The sequence below is a fragment of the Gigantopelta aegis genome, chromosome 9 (assembly GCF_016097555.1).
Source record: "Gigantopelta aegis isolate Gae_Host chromosome 9, Gae_host_genome, whole genome shotgun sequence".
Classification (NCBI taxonomy): domain Eukaryota; kingdom Metazoa; phylum Mollusca; class Gastropoda; order Neomphalida; family Peltospiridae; genus Gigantopelta; species Gigantopelta aegis.
The window spans coordinates 34,214,630-34,235,786 of record NC_054707.1 but is presented as its reverse complement, the minus strand read 5'-3'; the positions used below and the strand labels follow the sequence as shown (position 1 = coordinate 34,235,786).

Here is a 21,157-nt window from a genome sequence, read left to right as displayed (position 1 = left end):
AAACTTTGGATCAGCCCCCTGCTCTAGGATTAACTCTTGTCTACTATTAACAAGGTAAGTCCCCCCTATCAAACACACGACTGGTTTCATTTTCCCGCTGCGGGAGCTCAACATGGTTCCACCACCCCCAAATTTAATTCCTCAGTTGACTTATCTACCATATTACTGATAAACCTCATCCATCCATTTCATGGCTAACACACGTATCAGACAAATCACAAATATCCTCTGGGGTCTCGTGATAAACCTACTGGCCATAGCCCTAGTCATTAAACACGCAGGATATCTAGTCTCATCAACCTCACACTCTTCTATGGGTAAAGGGCTGTCTTCAATTAACAATTGGTCACATTGCGGCTGACAACATTGACTAGTCAAACATTACCCAACAAAACTCCTATGTTTCAAAAGGCAAGTCATTCACAACAACCATAATGACTGGTCCCGTCACAAACTTCGAACACAAGAAAACCTTATGTAACCTGACAACCATATTTTCTCCAGTAACCGAGGTTAAGGCCAAACTAGGTCCTATGTCTGAATTTCAATACCAGCTAAACACTCTTGCCTTATCAGACTCTGACTACACACCGGTATCTCTATAGATTGATATTGCCTTAGGACACAACTCTTGGTTCACATCACAAACCATACCAGTGGACACATACGGGTTTACTTTCTCTGCCATGGGACTAACCATTAACTCTCTCGCTAACGGAGCTGACCTCACTTAAACCGACCACTTGCGCATTATCGCGTTTCCTTTTAAAACAGTCCCCGATAAGATGGTTATCCTTTTTACAGTAACTGCAATGTGGACGAAAAGTTCGCGCATTGGCTGATAATGCAGGTCTATCCTTACTTTGCCCACCAGGTGCATTCCTGGCCTGACTAGCTGACCAACTAGATGACTCTCCCCGATAGTTACTTTCCCGGGAAAAACCCGGCTGAAATTTCTTCTTATCACCCTGTTGTAAAGAGCTACCCTGTACTGCCTGAGCTTTGTGTATTAACCACGTAATCATCTGCCACTATGCCTGCCTCCTCTATCTTTTGACATCACGATCCTCTAAATGAATACGTAAGCTAACTGGTAATCCATTTTAAATGTCCTGTAAGATCAACAACTCCCGTAACTCGGTATATGACTCTACCTGATGAGAAACAACAACCCATTTATCAAACATCCCTGCCTTCTTTAGCCACAAACTCACTATAAGACTGACCCTGCGTTTTTTTCTCAACTCGCTATACCGTAAACGATAATCCTCAGGTCGTAATTCATAAGCCCTCAACACTGCAGCCTTAACTAAGTCGTACTGACTTGCTCGCTCATCACTCATTGAATTATAAGCTATACTAGCCTTCCCCTTAAACTTAGACACGGCTAACAATGTCCACTTAGACTGCGGCCAATTTAGCTGCTTAGCGGCCCGTTCAAAAAGTTGAAAGAACATATCTACCTCCTGGTCATCAAATACCGGCACTGATCTATAAGCCTCCGACATGTTAAAACCCATTTCCGGCTTCTCGTCTGACTTCTTCAGTATTCAACTTTAACTCATGTTCCACTTTTAATTTTTCTAACTGGAATTCTCTATTCCTCTTCTTCTTTCTCTCTATCCCTATCTTCTCTTTCTCTCTCTCTCTCTCTCTCTATCCCTCTCTTCTCTCTCTCTCTCCCTTTCTCTATCCCTATCTCTATCTTCTCTATCTTCTTTCTCTCTATCTCTATGTCTATCTTCTCTATATCTCTCTTCTCTTTCTCTCTCTCTATCCCTATCTTCTCTTTCTCTCTCTCTCTCTATCTAATGCACGTTCTTCTCTTTCTCTCTCTCTTCTTTCTCTTCTCTTTCGTACTCAAGCTTTTTAAAAGCTAATTGTTGTTCCACACTTAACTCATTTATCTCTATCTCTGGAACAATCTCACTGTCTTCCATAACAGGCCTATCACCAAAAACTTCCTGGATAATAATTGTCTTTATATCACCTGAGGTTTTAGCTGATGTTAAATCAATTTCTCGCTCACCCGCGATTTCAACTAACTCGGCCTTACGTGCTCGCTTAATCTCCACTACACTGAGCGTAGGCCTATCCAGCAAATTCTTATCCATGTTTAGATATGACGCACTTATTATTAATAAATGTTCTAGTGAACAACGTGCTACTTCTAGTAAATTTGTAAAAATTAATTTATAAAACCCCATTTACAAACAATACTTTTTTAAATATGCATGTCCCATTTCAGATCCGGGACGAGCGCCCCAATTTTCTACTCCTGTCACGGGGATTCTATAATTCCCGTAACTGAATAAAACACGATTATCAAAATATCTCTCCTAAATGTATATCTATTAGATCTCTCTGTAACAGGCTGTTAAACCCTAGTATGGCTCGTCTCTAGGTATGATCAGAGATACGATCTTATATAAGTATATATTAATATAGCACGTTAGTTCTCTAGAAACACAACAAAAACACAATACACTTTGGAATCTGTATTAATCTACGCTGACAAATGTACAGCCATAGTAGTTAATTAATAACAACAATAATAACAACCCAGAACTGATCAATTAATTAGTTAATCTCTAGGTGTCTAGTTACACAATATGCGAATCACTTCACCGTTACACCACACCCACACGTGTGATAATTGAGAAACGCTTCCCGGAGAAGTTAATTAATAAAGGAATTACAACACCATTCCTAACTGGTTAATTTTTAGTTAACCCTTACTACTCGTTCAGTAACGTGTGATAATTTAGAAACGCTTGCAGGGGAACTTAATTAATAAAGGAATTACAGCTCTATTCCTAACGGGTTAATTTTTAATTAACCCTTAACTACTCTTTCAGTAATCTTGTAACACAGAATTAATACTTATCACAATAAAGACAATAACCTACAGTGTACCTAGGTCCGCTTGGATGACTGGCTAAGCTTTATATTACCAAATACTCGTATAATGTTAGAACAAAAAGTCTACGATTTACTTCGTCAGATGACCGAAGACACTGTCTAAAGAATATTGGTATAATACAGTATTAAAATATTTAAAGTCACATCAATCACATCAAGGTTATACACAGAGCAGAAAATATATTTCACAAAGTCCAAACGGACTAACGTTCCCTCGGAGCCTTCCTATTCGTTCTCCCAATATCTCTAAAACACTAGCTATTTATTATAAATCAGGATTTTGCCTGGGGGTACAAGGCGGTACCTCACGTATCATCTCATATTCTAACTCTACTAGAGTCGATATATTTCTCTCTGATCGTCAGTCTGGCTGTCGCCAACCGCGGGCAATCTCCTGGCCATAAACAGCACTACCGGAGATATTACGTAATTACTCGCCACATGGCCTCCACAGCTGGACTAAGTGCATATTGGAATGTCCGATCGCGCGAAGTATTACGTAACAAGTTGCCCACCTGGGCTACGGGCAATAAACTGCACACGGCCCTCTAACACAATTAAAATCGCCACAGTCGAAACAAATTTAAGCGCATGTTCCGTCACACTCCCCCACCCCCTCCCCTGTTCAGAAAATGCAGTGTTCGTACAGCACTTGGTATGTATTCTTCCTGTTCCAGATGGTTCGGTAATATGGATCAATCAAATACATGTACTTATTTACCGCCTATATACATTTTTGCTGTGATTATACCCAGCCCTCGTTAGTGGAGACTATAGACACGGCCTTCGTATATATAGTCACAGCGTATATAAACACCGTCTAGTTCAGGGTATTCTTTAAAAATGTAACAATTCCTATCCCAAGTCATCTGTTAGGGCATATTTTGTATAATAATGAATTTTATAAGGTAGAAAATGACGGTGTTTGTGATCCAGAAATTACTGCCAAACAGTTAGTATATAAGGATACAAACTAATCACTACACATTATTGCATGGATTGTAATTAATTTTCAGGGTAGAATGATGGAAATGGCCACATGGTAAAAAGGCCTCAGGTTAGCACATTTTGCCAGAATATAGGCCTATCTATCGTTTTTTCCCGAATTTGAGGTATTGCTCATAACCGTCCAAATGGCCGTAAGTAATTGCTACTAATAGAAAAATGTAGCGGGTTTCCTCTCTAAGACTATATTTCAAAATGCTCTAGTTGTGTTGTTAAACAAAACCAAAAAGACAATCTAACAGTGCGTGTGGTGAAATTCTAATATATATTAGTTCAGATATTTCGTTATTCGAATTTTTGCTTTAAAAATATAATATAAATAAATAACGAGGTCTGACTGTGTATATATATATATATATATATATATATATATATATATATATATAGTCAGACCTCGTTATTTATATATATATATATATATATATATATATATATATATATATATATATATACTAGCTTATATATATATATATATTATATATAATATATATAATATCAAATTGTAAGGTTATATATTAAAATTTTTTAAAAATAGCTATTTTTTATCATCAACTTTAATTATCATTAAGGCATTATTTCGAAATCAATATTGCCACACTCCTTCTATATATATATATAAAATAGGTTTCCATATATGCTTATATCTTTCAATATATCATCCCAAAATATTAGCATCTCTACTTTTAATAATATCTGCTGAATACTTATCGATATCCCTATAACATTTATATAAATAAAAGAAATTCATAATACAATCCATATAAATATATATACACACAGTCGGACCTCGTGGCGGATAGCGAGTTTTTATTTATATGTTTTATACTTAATAAAATGTGTTGATAAATATTTATATTTTTACATATTTTTATATATATAAATGCTTATATATATATATGTTTCTTGAAGACAAATAACATAGGTCTACTTATTATCAACTTATATATCCCTATATTATATAAATAAAAGAAATCATATATCCACTTATCAAGCTTACCAACACAATCTCATTCATGTCATCCACACTTTTTACCTTGCTGTACCTTTATAATCTAATAGATTGTAAGGGGTATAAATATGGTTTAATTAAAAATCTCCCTGCTTACGAAATAGTCGCCAATCACACTTGGCCTTTTGTGTAGCTTGTTTCAACAAACTGTGTTGTCATTCCTCAAATTTGCTGGCCTGTCATTAATTCACTTGTTTTTTACCAAAATCTACATTCACGTGTCATAATCCTCCTTTTAAAAGTAGAAAATCATTAAGGCATTATTTCGAAATCGAATGACATATTGCCACACTCCTTCTAGTTTTTATATAGACAATATATTGCATTGGAATATGGCAAACCTTTGGTTTCTGATGGAAATTTAACTGGAATATAACTTGTTCCTTCCACAATGTTTGTTTCCTTGTAGAAACGTCTAATAATAGGAGGACGAACCAACGAAGGTCGTCACCAAACCCAACATCAAGATATCATCGGGACAGGACCGATAGAGCAGCAACTGATAGTGACCAGCCCCACATACGAGATGCTGCCAAACAAGCAGTCCCTGAAAACGTTCCCGCACCATTACTCCAAACCGAGGGCCAACTTCATCCCGAGCAGTCTATCGGGCAGCCTATGGGGGCACGTGATGATCATGACCCATCACCCAGGCCATCACTAAGGCCGATACCAACAGGCCTACACCAGAAGCGGTGCCACCAACGCGATAATACACGATCTTTTGCACAGGGTCTTCACAGACCTGAGCGTCATGCGGGAACACCGCAACGAGTTCCTGCAAATCGACAACTTTGACGCCAAACCGCAACCTTGACTGCCCTTTTCAGGTCTACACCACCAATCCGTGGTTCGTATAACGTCGGTACCATTAGTGCTTAATTTTAAAAAATCTGACACACTTTAACTTTTGACCGAACCGTTCAAAATTGGCGTTTAATCACCAAAATGTTTTCGGACATAACGCAAAAAAAATGAGTTCAACCTTTTGGCTTTAATTCTCCTACTGAGAAACCTTTCAAAATTAATCTCCGCCTCTTTCGTTTCGTTTACCTTGGCCACATCAACCGGTCTTCAGTACTCCTTCAGTACTAAGTGATAAGCGAGAATCCCGCCTCCTCCTGCCCTCTCCCTTTCCTGTCAAGGACGCAACGGCTTGCTCATGCAAGAACTTGAGCCCATGACAGGCGTGCGCTACAACAGCTTGTTCTGAATGTGCATGTTAAACCCTATGACCTGACCTGGCCTACTGGTGTTGTTAAAGAAAACAAACTTTAAACGTTGTATGTGTGTACGTCTGTGTGTGCGTGCACAGACAAGGGTGCTGTGTTGTTGTTTTTTAAATATAAATGCTTCCACACTGCACATGTGTAGCAGTGCGTCCGGTCGCTACAAGGTCATATCATTTATTTAATGTAATCAATATTTTCATATACAATATTGCGCTGAATTAGGGCACCCGGACCCTGTTGTAGGGACAATAAGTAAACTATTATAAAATTGATAAATAAAAAATGAAGGCTCCAGAGGGATTCGAACACTCGACCTTCTGCTTACAAGGCAGACGCTCTAACCAACTGAGCTATAGAGCCTTGCTTGCTTTCTTTAGCTTGCACATGACTACTAGTTCAAATCAAATCATAGGAATTTACTAACCAGCTGATACATGGTATGACCAGTCCTGTCACACGTGTCACCAAATGCACGTAAAGCCATGTTTAATCTGCTATTTAATGTTAGGTGCACATTAAATTTTAACCCGGTGAATTTTAATATAATAATATGCTTCTATCGTTCAGCAACCACTTCGTATACAGGCCACTTCTCCAATGCACACCCACTTATTGTCCCTACAACAGGGTCCGGGTGCCCTAATTGTATATACATGTATGTATATAACACTAACAAGTAACGGTTATCCAATCATTCCTTTCTTCAACTTATTTTCGTGCTTATATCCAATTAAAGTTCAAGCACGGTGTCCTGGGCACACACTTCAGCTGTTTGGACTGTGTGTCCATGACAGAGGTTTAGTTGTTAGTGAGAGAGTGGTCTTACACCTGCCCATGGAGTCGTTAAAACTCGCTCTGTAGTCCAGGCAGTTATGTAAATTTGTATTTCTTTTTGCTCAAGACAGTAAAATGTATTTCATTTTATTCTTAAGACTATCCAGAATTAGAAATCCATTGGTAGCATTTTTTTAAAGTCATTTAATCATGGCGGCCATCTTGAAATTCAAAATGGCCATAATTTTGGGACATTTTACATTTATTTTGACTGCCAGTTAACATAGAAACACAATTCTTGTATCTATTTATATTTATGAGGGCAATGAACTCGCTGATAACATTTCATTTAGTCATTTGGGTGTGGCAGCCATCTTGAAATTCAAAATGGCCGCCAATTAAATATTCTTATATATATATTTACAATTTAGGTATCTGTTTACATTTATCAGCTCAGTGAATGAAGTTGTGAAAACAAAAATTGTTGTCTGGCCTAAGCATCCATCTTGAAATTCAAAATGGCTACCATTTTAATATATTTTTCCATATATATCAACTCTCGGTTAACATAGAAACACTATTTGTTTTGTCTATATGTACATTTATGTAGCCACGAATTTATTGATGGCATTTTTATAGTCATCCAATCGTGGCAGCCATCTTGAAATTCAAAATGGCCACCATTTTAATGTATTTTTCATATATCGTAACTTCTGGTTAAGGCAGAAGCACAATTATTTTTGTCTGTACATTTTTAGGATCAATGAATTAAAGGCAACATTAACAAGTAAAGGTTATCCAATCAATGAATCATTCCTTCAACTAATTTTCGTGCTTATATCCAATTAAAGTTCAGAGAGAGGAAACCCGCTGTCGCCACTTCATGGGCTACTCTTTTCGATTAGCAGCAAGGGATCTTTTATATGCACCATCCCACAGACAGGACAATACACACCATGGCCTTTGTTACACCAGTTGTGGAGCACTGGTTGGAAAGAGAAATAGCCCAATGGGTCCACCGACGGGGATTGATCCTAGACCGACCGCGCATGAAGCGAACGCTTTACCAACTGGGCTATGTCCCGCCTCGATACGTCAATAACGTAGGAAGGGATCTGACTAAGTCGGTGGCGCTCGTCTGGTGTATTTGGGGTCATAGGATCAAATCACCTCGGTGGACCGAGTCTCTGACTGAGTTTTCTCTCGTCTCAACCAGTGCCTCACTGCCAATATATCAAAGGTCGTGTTATATGCCGTCCTGTGTGTGGAAAGAATATATAAAAGATTCCTTGCTGCTAATGAAACATTTTAATAGGTTTCCTCTGAAGACTGACATCCAATGCATCAGTGGTGTTATTAAACAAAACAACAAACTCGTGACATATTCAATTAAAATATGCTCTAGTGGTGTCGTTAAACAAACGCACTTTAAAAAAAACACCTTTTTATATTTAAGTAGCTAAACCAAAACAACAAAAGACAAGCCCAACGTGGGGCTCGAACCCACGACCTCGAGATTAAGAGTCTCGTGCTCTACAGACTGAGCTAGCCGGGCAGATGACATATCTTGTAGTATAAACTCTATCGAATAATGGGTTTGTTGGTTCTATTTGAATTTGATACATGTGTTTGCTCTTTCGTCAAATATTAGTAATGATCATGTAAAAGTCGAATTAACTTACAGTTACAAGCACGCCTCATAACTCGTTTACGTAGGAAAAATACAAACAACAGCTCATGTGCCTTGTAGAAGAGGAATGCTAGTTTTTGTCCGAATGAATCGAAAATAACCGAATCTGGATAACAACGTTTATTCATATTTGGGGATCAGGGGCCAAAGCATCGTAAGTTTACGTCTGCGACTAGCAGTTTTACCGAGCATACATTTACACGTGTTTGGCATCTATTTCATGCAGAAAATAATAATTATTAATTACATTATTATGGAGCATTTTAAGGACGAATATAAAGGAATTATGTGTATTTCTAACTATATTTGTTGTACTATAACAGCAGTAAGTATTGTGGTTTTGTCGTAGATTTACGCTTACGTGCAAAACTAGGGTTACGATGTTTTGTTAAATTGCCTTTTTTGAAGGTGCAGGCAAAAAACCCAAAACAAAAACGGAACGATTTGCGTTGTCAAAAACGGAACCAAATTGGCTATAACGGCTTGCTATAAATATGAGATGATGCCATTTGTTAATTGTTTGTTTAAGCCAGTGAGTATCTGTTTGTGAGAGGGGGTGGGTTGGAGAGATGGTTTGAGAGATGGTTAGAGATGGTGACTAAACGTGTCTTCTTAAGCAGAAAAGAATTTCTATTTTGTACATTAAAGGAGCTCAGTCACGGATTTAGTGGGCCTTGTTTCTCTAAATATGCATTATAAATGAAACTTACATTCATTTGGAATACTAAACCTAGTTATTGTATGATCCAAAATATTTTAATTGAACTACGATGGAGGGATATGCTTATTTTTTAAAATTTGGAGCTCTTCTTGTGATGAGACATGACAAATACGGAAAAACAGACTCGTAGTGATGAGGCTATATATACGACAACCGTATAATGTATTTTTGGATTTTATATCAACGATCGCCGTGTATAGAGACTTGGCAAATGAGGGCCGGCTATATATACTACTCAAAAGAATTTAAGGGTCAGACGATATTTTCGACATTATTTTCTGAATGTCAATTATATTAGCTAGACCATAATGTCACGCATGGTATTGTTCCATTTTGACGAAAGTGGGTCTAAGCAACCCATAAATGAATTAACATCCACTGTCATTGACACTGTCGACTAGTTCTAATGGCGAAAACATGCTTACATTTGCACGTAAATTAGGGCGAAAGCGAAAGGTCTGCTAAGTGCCCATAACTTGCTTTTTCACAAAGCGCTTCATTTGCACGCTTTGCACATGTATTCCATGTTCCCAATGCTGAATTTCCATATAATTGGAGCTTGCGTTCGTGTACGGTGCACACTCCAAATTCGACAATGGTACGACTTCAACTGACTATCGAAGATCGAGGAAGGGCTATTGCTTGGCTTCAGGATGGCAATACGAAAAGCAATGTTGCTCTGAGACTTGGTGTCAGTCAGAGTGTCGTTGGCCGACTGTGGCAACGGTACCAAGCAACGAATTCTGTTCGAAATCGTCCACGTTCGGGAAGACCCCGAAGCACTACAAATAGAGAGGACCGCTACATCACCAATATGGCTCTACGTCAACGCACAACCACAGCACGCCAAGTACGTGACAATCTGCGGACTGCGACTGGAACTCGAGTGTCTGATCAAACCATACGCAATCGTCTGAGAGCCAATAATCTACGCTGCCGTAGCCAGGCTGTTCGACCACCACTCCTACCACGTCACAGAACGGCCAGACATCACTGGTGCACGCTTCCTCTGCGGTGGCAACGTGTTCAGTGGGGTCGAGTGAAGTTTCCTTGATGAGTCCAGGTTTAGTCTCCAGTTCAACGACGTTTGGGTTCGTGTGTACAGACGTCCTGGGGAGCGCTTCGATGACGTTAACGTTAGACAACTTCACCGGTTCGGTGGTGACAGCGTCATGGTGTGGGGGGCATCTCTAACCACCACAGGACCCCCCCTCTATGTGGTGGATGGCAATCTGAATGGAATCCGCTATCTGAATGAGATTATCCGGCCGTTGGTTCTCCCAGGCCTTCAGCAGATTGGCGGCGGGGCAGTTCTGCAGGATGACAATGCCAGTCCCCACCGCGCCAGGGTGGTAACGGACTTTCTCAGACAACAAGGTATCGCCAGGATGGATTGGCCAGCATATTCGCCTGACTTGGCCCCAATAGAGATGGCATGGGACGAATTAGGCAGGAGAGTTCGGGATAACCATGCCCCTCCGGCCAACCTTCATGATCTGGGTCAACTTCTTATGGCAGAGTGGCAGGCCATTTCCCAAGAGTTCTTCAGACGTCTGATCAACAGCATGAGGCAACGATGTGTCGAGTGTATTCGCGCCAGGGGTGGATTCACACACTATTAAACGAATGTTCTAATGTGTAAAATCCATGTTTTACAACCTTCAACTTTGACAGCATGTTATGTGACTTTCTTGTATACAGTGACGTTTATTTGTGGTTTTTTGCAAATATGGAACAATAAATAAAAAATTTGGTGTAGTTTACATCATCAATCTAATACACTCTGAAACTTATTTGGTTATAAATTTTTGACCCTTAAATTCTTTTGAGTAGTATACATGGAAAATAATAAAAAATATATTATTTCATGACGAAAATAACCGCGAATACGCTGAAATAAAATAATAAACAGTCGGAACATAAACTCACCATTTCTTCTTCTTCTTCTTCTTATTATTTTGACTGGTTCGCAAAGTGGTATTTCGGTTTTAATGTATAGTGTAAAAAACCCAGTGTACTGTTGCATGTTTTGTCGTCCAAAGGTTGGCTAATTATTACTTAACCCAGTTGAATCCAGTTCTACGTGCAGGGACAAGTTCAGCCTGCCGTTTGTGCGTGTGTGCACGCACATTAATCTAGCATTTTTATAGCCAAAACTCCTCCAGATAAAACACCGCCAATCCACCCCAAAAAGGTAGTAGTAGGCTAATAATAATAATAATAATAATAGTAATAATAGTAGTAGTAGTAGTAGTAATAGTAGTAATAGGAATAATAATTGTGTATTATTATTATTATTATTATTATTATTATTACATGTATTATAATGTTGGTAAAATCACGTCACGGTGGGGTGGGGTGAGTGTGGGCAGTTGTTACAAAAATATTACATAAATTTAGAGGGGGACCCGGGAGTGGTCTCAGATTTACTAGTAGCCTATAAAAAATGTATTTTGAGTTTTATTGCCCCTTGCAATTTTGAGCATTTGAAATGTGACTAAATACAGCAAAAAAACCTTTTAGTCATATTTATTTACGATAAAATTTACTTTTTTACAAAATTTACGTAAGCAGCCTCAAAATTGCAATCAGTGAACAATTATTAAGTTCAAGCCCTGTTGTTAGTTTGTGTACTGTCCGTAGTTGGTTTCTTTCAGTTAATCTACCTCAGCCGCTGATAATTTGTAATTGTTATTTTTATTTATTCATCATCATCATCATCATTATTATTCTTCTTATTATTATTATTCTTATTATTCTTATTTATAATTAATTTTTTGTTAGTACTGTAGGAACAATATGACGCTATTCATATATCTATGGAAAACGTATACAAAAGGGTCCACTAAATTCATATACTCCCCCACCCCCTCCCCCCTGTTCAGAAAATGCAGTGTTCGTACAGTACTTCCGATTGAATCGGTAGCAGGCGGGTGGGGATGGTGGTGGTGCTATGGAATTTGAATGGAGCCGTTAATGCCAAAGAGAAAGTGGTGCGCAATTTTGTTGAGGAATTTTGGCGCAATTTTGAACGGTCGGTCGAAAGGTAAATGGCCGAGCTAATATAGGTTTTGATATTAGTGAATCGAGAGTAGCTCGTTAATTTTAGACCTTTTCGATGCTGTGGTGTCTCCCTAGGTTGCCCATCGGGCCCTTATAAAGGGCCTGACCGCTTCTGGTCGAGGCATCACCAAGTACCAAGTTATTACCAGCAGCAAGTATTGGGGGTTTGGGTAGGGGAGGCCGATATTCTTTTGTTCAGCTTCCCCCGGGTGCATTGCAATTGTGTACTCGAAACGGTATTCTTTTGTCCGGTTCCTTATTAGAGCCTGTGCTGGGCCATTAAATGGGGGTGGATGCATTGTTATCATTAGTCAATGCATCCTGTGTACTGTTGCAGTGAGCGTGTAGTCTGTATGTAAATCCTAGTTTGGTGTTAAGGTTGTACTTATTGTCTTACCTCCCTACTCTAGTGAATTCAACGGTCATCATGACCACCCATCCCCCTCCGTCTTTGTATAGCATTGAACACAATGACGGAGGGGGAGTTAGACTAATTTGGCTATCTAATTTGAAGGGTGGAACCCTTACAGTGTAGGTATTGGTTTAAAAAGCCTAATGCTTGACATACTTAACTTTATTACCAATCAATGAAAGAAAGAAAGAAAAAGAAAGAAAAATAGGGTTAAAGTATCTAGTAGCAGCTGTATAGTTGATAGCTAAGTAATCAAGAATTTTTTGATTCCATCCCCCTGAATAATTATTTTATAAAGAAATGAAATGATTGAGGCGAAATGAACGGTATCTATATGTTGGTAACTGTTAGTAAGTAATGTAAATGAAATTAGTTGGCTTAATTGGTTAGTCTTTTAAGTCAATCTTGTTTTTCCTGCTTGCTATTTCCTCAGTTGCCCTAGTTGACTTAGATTAGTCAATCATGGTTTCATGCATCAGTAATAAAGACATGGTGCGAGTGCAAAACACAATTGAGCAGTTTATTTAGACGTGAGGTTCCTTGTTCGCGATTGTCTGGATTGGACCAGTGAGAATGCGGCAAGAGAAAGTGGTAATTAGTGGTATCCTATCTTGTTTGTTTTAAGGGCCACAAAAACATTTGGGAGTGGTATACACCAATTGCAACACACGAGTTTCAGAACCTGAATAAATATTTACAGTAAGGTTAACAATGGTTATTAATTATTCGTTACCGTCCCGCCGTTGAACCCCGTGGTTGGAGTGCTTCTCGGTCGTGTGCTTAAGGTCGCTCTTCCCTGCCGGAGTTGTACAGGCGGGTAGTTTTGAATAATTGTTGATTAATAATTTTATTTTATGCCAGCTATCTAGTTTAAGTATATGCTTTTACTTGTGTCGTTTCCCCGTTCTTCCCTCGGATTGGAATACATAGTCTGGTCGAGTAGGAAGGGTGGATGTTCCGCCAAGGGGTCACAGGTGTCACGATTTAAGTATTGTCATATCTAGTAGTTATTAATCACTCGCTACCGTCCCGCCGTTGATCTCTCTGGTTGGAGTGCTTGTTCGTCGCTCTTCCATCCAAGAGATGTACAGGCGGGAGGTTTTGAGCAATTGTTAATTTATAGCTGCATTTATATCAGCTAACTAGTTTAGGCATATGGTTGTACTTTTGTCGTTTCACCGTTCTCTCCACGCGTTGGAATACCTAGTCTGTTCGAGTGCGTAGGGTGGATGTTCCTTCCAGGGAGTCACAGGTGTCACGAGTTAAGTAGTATACTAATTACTTATCTTAGTTATAGATGGCCACCTTCCATCCGTTGGTCTCCCAGATTGGATTGGAGTGTGTGTCGGTTGAGTGTAGGATGTCGCTCTTCCCTCCAGGAGACGTACAGACGGGTGGTTGCAATCTTTTTCTAATTTTTTAGCTTTTGACTAAATGACTTGCCAGGTACCCAGTGGGTGCGCTACGGCTTCCCATCCTGCCTGCGATCGGTCGAGTTGGTGGTTCGCGCCGATCGAACGTTGTCACGGTGAGTGGCACGTGGCTTTTATAATTTTGGTTCGGTGGACAGGACGAATTGATATACCGCTTTGGAGGTTTTGAATTTGAGGAATTTATCAGTTAAGTAAAAAAAATATTTTATTTTCGTTGGCTTCGGTTATTTATTCTATCATTAGTTTTCTCTGGCTGTTGTGTAGCGTGCAATCCAGGAGGTAGTGTTTCATATTCTCCCGGGTGCCGCATTCGCAGGCAGGATTTAGTTTGGTGAAAGAGCAGCGGTTGAGCTGTGAAGATTTACCAATGCGTAGTTTAGTGATTAGTTTATCCACATAAGTGTTTGGGTGTTTAGGTCGGATAGAGTTGACCAGTGGCTTGATGTTATAGTGCCAAGTATTGGTTTATAGGTCCCAGTTTGCCTGCCATTGATCAATGTAGTGTTTTCTTACTTTTGACATTAGTTCTGATATTCCTAAAGGTAGTGCTGTAATTGTACTAGTGATTGAAAGTGCAGTTTTGGCTCCATAGTCAGGTATTTCATTGCCAATTATACCTAGATGGCTGTCAGTTCTGCTGTATAGACTGATAGATTATATGACAGACTGGCATATTTAACTAGTTTAGAGTGTTTGGATATTTTTTCTTCAACTATTGCGAAGCCAACCCTACCGTTATCTGGATTTTTTTAACCATCCGTATAGATATAGATATGCTCAGGGTAGTTTTAATTAGCTGCGGCTTCAAACAGGACTTTGTTAAATGGTGGACAGGGGGTTTGATCAGTAGCTTTTTTGATTAGGTATGGAGTGTGGCATTAAATTGTCTGTTTGAGTTGGTATAGAGCCACAGGTGTGTTATCAATTTCTACCTAAGTTTTTTTTATTAGTTTTAAATTCTAGCCCTTGTTTTGCTATTATGAGGGTAAGTTCCTAAACTGGGAGATCTAAATTTAAGCGAATGGATTTTAAGATGGTAGTTGAGATGTTGAAGATTACGGCGGTATTTAAGTGGCATAATGTTAAATTCAACTTCTAGGCTTTGGCCACTAGTATTAGCTGGAACTTAAGCTATTGTTCTAACAGCTTGGTTTTAGATGATATCTAGTTTCTGCAGTAGCTTTGGGGAGGCGCAACTGTAGACGTGGGCTCCATAGTCTATCCTGGAGAGTATAGATGCTTTGTAAACCATAAGCATTGCCTCTGTTTGCGCTCCCCAGCTGGTGCCTGAGATTGCTCTTAGTAAGTTTAGAGTATTTTTAGCTTGTCTGACAATATCATTAATATGATCACTAAAGCTCCTAGGAATTTGAATTTTCTAACTCTTGGGATTGGCTTATTGTTTGAGGTTATTTGAAGGTTATCTGGCGAGTTGACGTTATTAAATAGCAAACAAACTGTTTTAGTTTCACATAATTTAATGCCAGGGCCCACTTACTTAATTTGTTCATAACGTCTTGCATTAAATTAAATAGATTCTTGGTTACTCTGCCTTTGCACCAGATGGCGCAGTCATCGGCAAACAGTCTGTGTTTAATGGAGTGGTTGATTTAATTTTACCTTTAGCACTGAGTGCTTTAATTATGTCATTAATAAATATGTTAAATAAGGTTGGTGATAGGACCGAGCCTTGTGGTATTCCATTAATTATTTCGGTTTTATCTGAGTAGTGACAGTTTACTCTGACTGAAATTGATCTATCATGAATAAAATTATTGATGAAGTTATTGCCTTTAATTCAGTTAGTTTGTAGTTTATTGAGTAGGCCTTGTGGTCAAATGCTTTTTCGATGTATATGAATATTGCTAATACTTTGTTAGATTTGCGAAAGGCGTCGTTGATACTATTTTGAAGTCTGACTATTTGGTCTATTGTTGAGTGTTTAGATCTAAATCCACTTTGTAATTAGGTTATTCACTAGTAAGTAGTTATTTATTCTTTAATTAATGATAGTCTCTAGCGTCTTACACATGTGGGACATGTGTTGAGGCCCATTTTGTAATAAACGACCCATTTTGTAATATGTACCTATTTTGTAATAAAAAACGACCCATTCTGTAATAAACGTAGGTACCCATTTTGTAATAAAATCGGACCCATTTTGTAATAATAAATAGGTGCCCATTTTATAATAAAAAAAAGGCCCATTCTGTAATAAAGGCTTAAAACGTCAGATTACAACATAGGTGTAGGCCTTTGTTTAATATATACAAAGTGAAATAATATTAAACTTTGTGTTTAGATTTATTTCGATGGTCGATGCTTCGCCTGGGATACGAAATTTCTAACGCTAACCCTATAAATATACATTGTTTTCTTGTTCCAACCAGTGCTATTCGGTTGGGGTATGAAGAACCAAGTATGTTCTACAGCTGTGTATCAAAAATAGTAACTTGTGTGGGTAGTCTGTATTATAATTATCGTAGCAGCAACAGCTGATTAAAATACTTTGTGATGTTAAAGAAGCATACATTAAAGATTTAATTAATATTGATAAGTGTATTAGTTTGGCATAAAAATTATAAGTTAAGGCACTCTCTTGTCTAAAAGCATACTAGTTGTCACTTTTCTTTTATACTGTTTGTGAATGTAATACTTTTATACATGTAGGGAATTTTTTATTTGATATATTTCATTGTATTATTACATAACATGAAAACCAAAAGCGTGTAATTGATGAATATAATAATTGAATTCTCTTGTGCGTTTATACATACTGTGTATATATGCTGTGCTGATAAGCTTATTGTGACATTTTAATATTTTCTAGTCTCGGACCTCATGCAACAACCTTACTATCTCCCTCAACTCATCCAGCATTGCCAACACTCGTTCTTGGTCATATTGCTGAAGGTCACGGGGAACATTACGTCAGTTTAAGTAATTCAGCCGAAATAGTTCATGACACTATGCATCGTTTACAGTCTGACGATGATTCTATATTAGATGATGATCACGAGTATCCTTCTCTTGCAACACATTCTACACCAGTAACTGACGGTGATACGGAATGTCTAATTAGCAACACCGGTATAATTAATGCATCTAACAAAGGGGAGTTCGGTGACGGACAGGTTTTACCAAACGAGATTTTTAAGGAAATCATTAGATGGTGTATGTATGATGACTGTCACATGCTCGGAACGTTTAATAGGGTATCCACAGGACTTAGAAAACTGACAGAATCTTTCTATACCAGAAATACATATTGACGATTTCTTAGCTGAACGACTGCGTTTATGTGGCGCACTTGAAAAAGTTATAAGTGTTCAGAAATTAATTAGAATTGCGGGTAAAAACAGTGGGCTTGGCCTGAGAATACGACAGTTATTCTCACAAAACCGCAGATGGTACAGTGCCTGGTTGGTTGTTTCCGCGTTATATTTGGGAAATTTATCATAAACGATATATTTTGGAAATGATCGAATTTCTTACATTTTTAAATTCATATTATTCATTATATGGTGGTTACGATCACTAATCATTATTCTATTTCGGCAGTCCTCTAACGACATCCTGCTTCTGCATAATAATAATGTTAGAATAAGTTGTATTGGGAAAAGAAAATTATAAATGTTACGCAACAAAACGGACGCTCTCTGTCTCTGTCTCTGTCTCTGTCTGTCTGTCTGTCTGTCTGTCTGTCTGTCTGTCTGTCTCTCTCTCTCTCTCTCCATTATTCAAGGAGAACTTTTCTTTGCTAGAAACGATGACAGTTTGGTTTTCTTTTCGCAACACAGGTCTGTCTGTTTCTCTCTCTCCCTCACTAGTTCTCTGTATGTCTCATTCTTTATGTATCTCTGTCTATATTGCTTTCTCTGCATATGTCTGCCTGCCTGCCTGCCTGCCTGTGTCTGTCTGTCTGTCTGTCAGTCAGTCAGTCAGTCAGTCAGTCAGTCAGTCAGTCTCTCTCTCTCCCCCTCTCTCTCTCTCTCTCTCTCTCTCTCTCTCTCTCTCTCTCTCTCTCTCTCTCTCTCTCTCTCTCTCTCTCTCTCTCTCTCTCTATCTCTCTCTCTCTGTGTGTCTGTGTGTCCATCTTTGTATTTATCTGTGTGTGTCTCTGTGAATATATAGTTTTGAAAACAAGGGTTTTTTTCCAGTTCCTTTCAAAACATACGTTTATTTTTCAGTGAATTCATACATTTATAATAATATTTTGTATTGACTTCAGGAGGAAGTACTTGTACATGCTTATAATTTATGTAAAAAATAAACCGGTTTTGATACACAATGTTCCTTATCGAAATATTATTAGCACATTTATGAAATAACTTAAATAGTTCCTATTGTCATGCATAAGGGATAGTTCATGTTCAGTTACTACGATTTAACATTCCTGACTCTTCTAGTGTCTCACGTGGTATATTTTTAATCTATGGGATCGTTCAATTAGTTGTGCAGCAATTTATTCAAATACATCAAATCTTATTGAAAATTCTGTAATATTATTACAGTGTATATATTTAAAATGTTCATATTTATGGGATTATTAGCAAATAGCAGTTTAGAAAGAAATATATATATATATACCTAATATTGCCGGTAACCATAACAAAAGAAGAATAAGAATAAGAAAGGCAAGTGTGGGTAGTTATATATATATGAGCACATAGTCAGGAGGCAAACTAAAGTACAGTGTAAGCGGTAAATCGGTTAATGGACAGTACCTGTACACAATAATTGTAGAATTAACTTCCACAACCATCGGCTGAATGATCACATGTGTTTTATGTGTATTGTTCACTTTCTCGTGGGGGATGGGGTAGGGTGGCTGGGGGGTGTGCGGAGGGAGTGTCAGTGGGAAATCACTTTTGACGGATACTAGTTTGAGTGTATTTCAGCTTAAGTAGTTGTTGATTAAACCCACTGTTTTTAATCAGCTGCTACGGCTTTTACAACACATTCATGTAGGTTACTTTCTCTTACACATATCTACACTCAGATTATAATGTAACAGTCGTGGCGTAATGGGGGAGGGGGGGAGAAGGAACTGGTTGGAACGGCAAAAAGCCCAATTGATGTGTTCACCGAGGAGGTTCTATCCTGTTACACAAGTCCCCCAGGCGAACGTTCAACCAATTAAGCTAGATCCCGCTCCGATCATGATAGATAATACCACACGATGGGTTACGAAAAACAGCAAGGATATTTTATATGCACTTTTCCATAGTCAGGATAGTACATACCAGGGCTTTTAGTATACCAGTTTTAGGATACTGGTTGGAACAGACAAAAACCCCAATTTGTGTGTCCACAGAAGTTCGATCCTGCGACACAAGCACCTCAAGCGAGCGATCTGGAGTAATGGATGAACGGAAAAACTGAATAGGTTCACTTACAGAATCAACCTTAAGACATATTCGTACCCCTGACGAACTCCCAACTACTGAATAAAATCTAAACACAGTTTAAAATTATTTCAATTTGTATATATTTAACATCTATGTCGTATTCTGACGTTTTAAGCCTTTATTACAGAATGGGCATTTTTTTTATTACAAAATGGGTACTTATTTTTATTACAAAATGGGTCCGATTTTATTACAAAATGGGTACCTACGTTTATTACAGAATGGGTCGTTTTTTATTTTAACGACGCACTCAACACATTTCATTTACGGTTGTATGGGGTCGGATGATTATTAAATCAACATGCTTTATCTTTGATGTCGTTAAACACCCCCCCCCCCCCCTCCCCAACTTTACCCTTTCCAAACGAAATAATATTTATTTGAATTTGTCGATTTTTAACACGTAAAAGTAAGGTGAAAACGTTCATTGTCTACTTTAGTATATTTTATTTTTAAAATATATACATGATTAGTGTGTTACTAGTATACAAACTAAACTTTGAAAGTTCTACTAACACTTTATAAAAATATCAATTCTGAAATAGGAAGGTACGACTGTCGATAATACGTTGTCAAGATCAAACCGGTTTTAACTAAGACTCCAGTACCGTATCCTCAACCGAACGTTCTTCGTACAGCGCAAGATTTCTCTTTTAATTTTTTGAGACGAACCCTACAATTTGAAATCGGCAAACGCACGTGTTAACTGAAACTGACAACAGGCTGTCGTTTGTGCTTTGCCGAAGTATGGCGGCACAGGCGACGAATCAAGCGTATACGTTTGAGGATATGAGTTCATAGCGAACACACACGACTTTTTTAAAAGTGCATTTGAGCTTGTATTTCACATTTGTACATGATTTTATAATATGGTAACCAGAGAATGTAACTTTAATATACCGGTATTTAACTAATAAAATGAAATAAATAAATATAACGGAAAAAATAACATCAATAAGGCAATAGTAGCATTTCAAATGTACAAGAGTAATTTATATGCCCGGCTAGTTCAGTCGGTAGAACACGAGACTCTTAATTTCTATACCATCACAGTGTTTTGTTTTTCGTCTTGAAACGAATAAAAAAAAAAAAAAAAAAAAAAAAAAACGTGATTGTATAGCCATAAAATCTGTTTATACTAGTATACAATCCAGAGTTTATTACTACACTTTTCCCCCTGTTTTTTAATGTTGAAATAGACCAACAAGTTCGCCTATTGCATAAAATTGATAAATAGTCTCGCCCGATATTTTTAGAATTTGTATGCTCCTCAATAACGCTATAAAAGGCGAAGTATAATTTGTCGATATTTAAATTGTTATTTATAGATGAAATGTCACCTGGACATGGGAGTCCACGCAATGCTGTTAGATATACTGGTAGACCAATAGAGCTAATTTTAATCAGATTGTAAATAAATATAACGGTAAATATAACATCAATAATGCAATAGTAGCATTCCAAAGTTTCAAAAGTAATTTATGT

At 38.0% G+C, this 21,157-nt stretch overlaps 2 non-coding genes across 2 annotated transcripts; both read right to left on the bottom strand.

The window, feature by feature from the left end:
• Nucleotides 1–6,454: 6,454 nt before the first annotated feature.
• On the bottom strand, nucleotides 6,455–6,528 carry Trnat-ugu. Its single transcript has one exon. It is a non-coding gene; the product is annotated as a tRNA-Thr (tRNA).
• Nucleotides 6,529–8,424: 1,896 nt separating this feature from the next.
• On the bottom strand, nucleotides 8,425–8,497 carry Trnak-cuu. The gene has a single exon. It is a non-coding gene; the product is annotated as a tRNA-Lys (tRNA).
• Nucleotides 8,498–21,157: the final 12,660 nt, after the last annotated feature.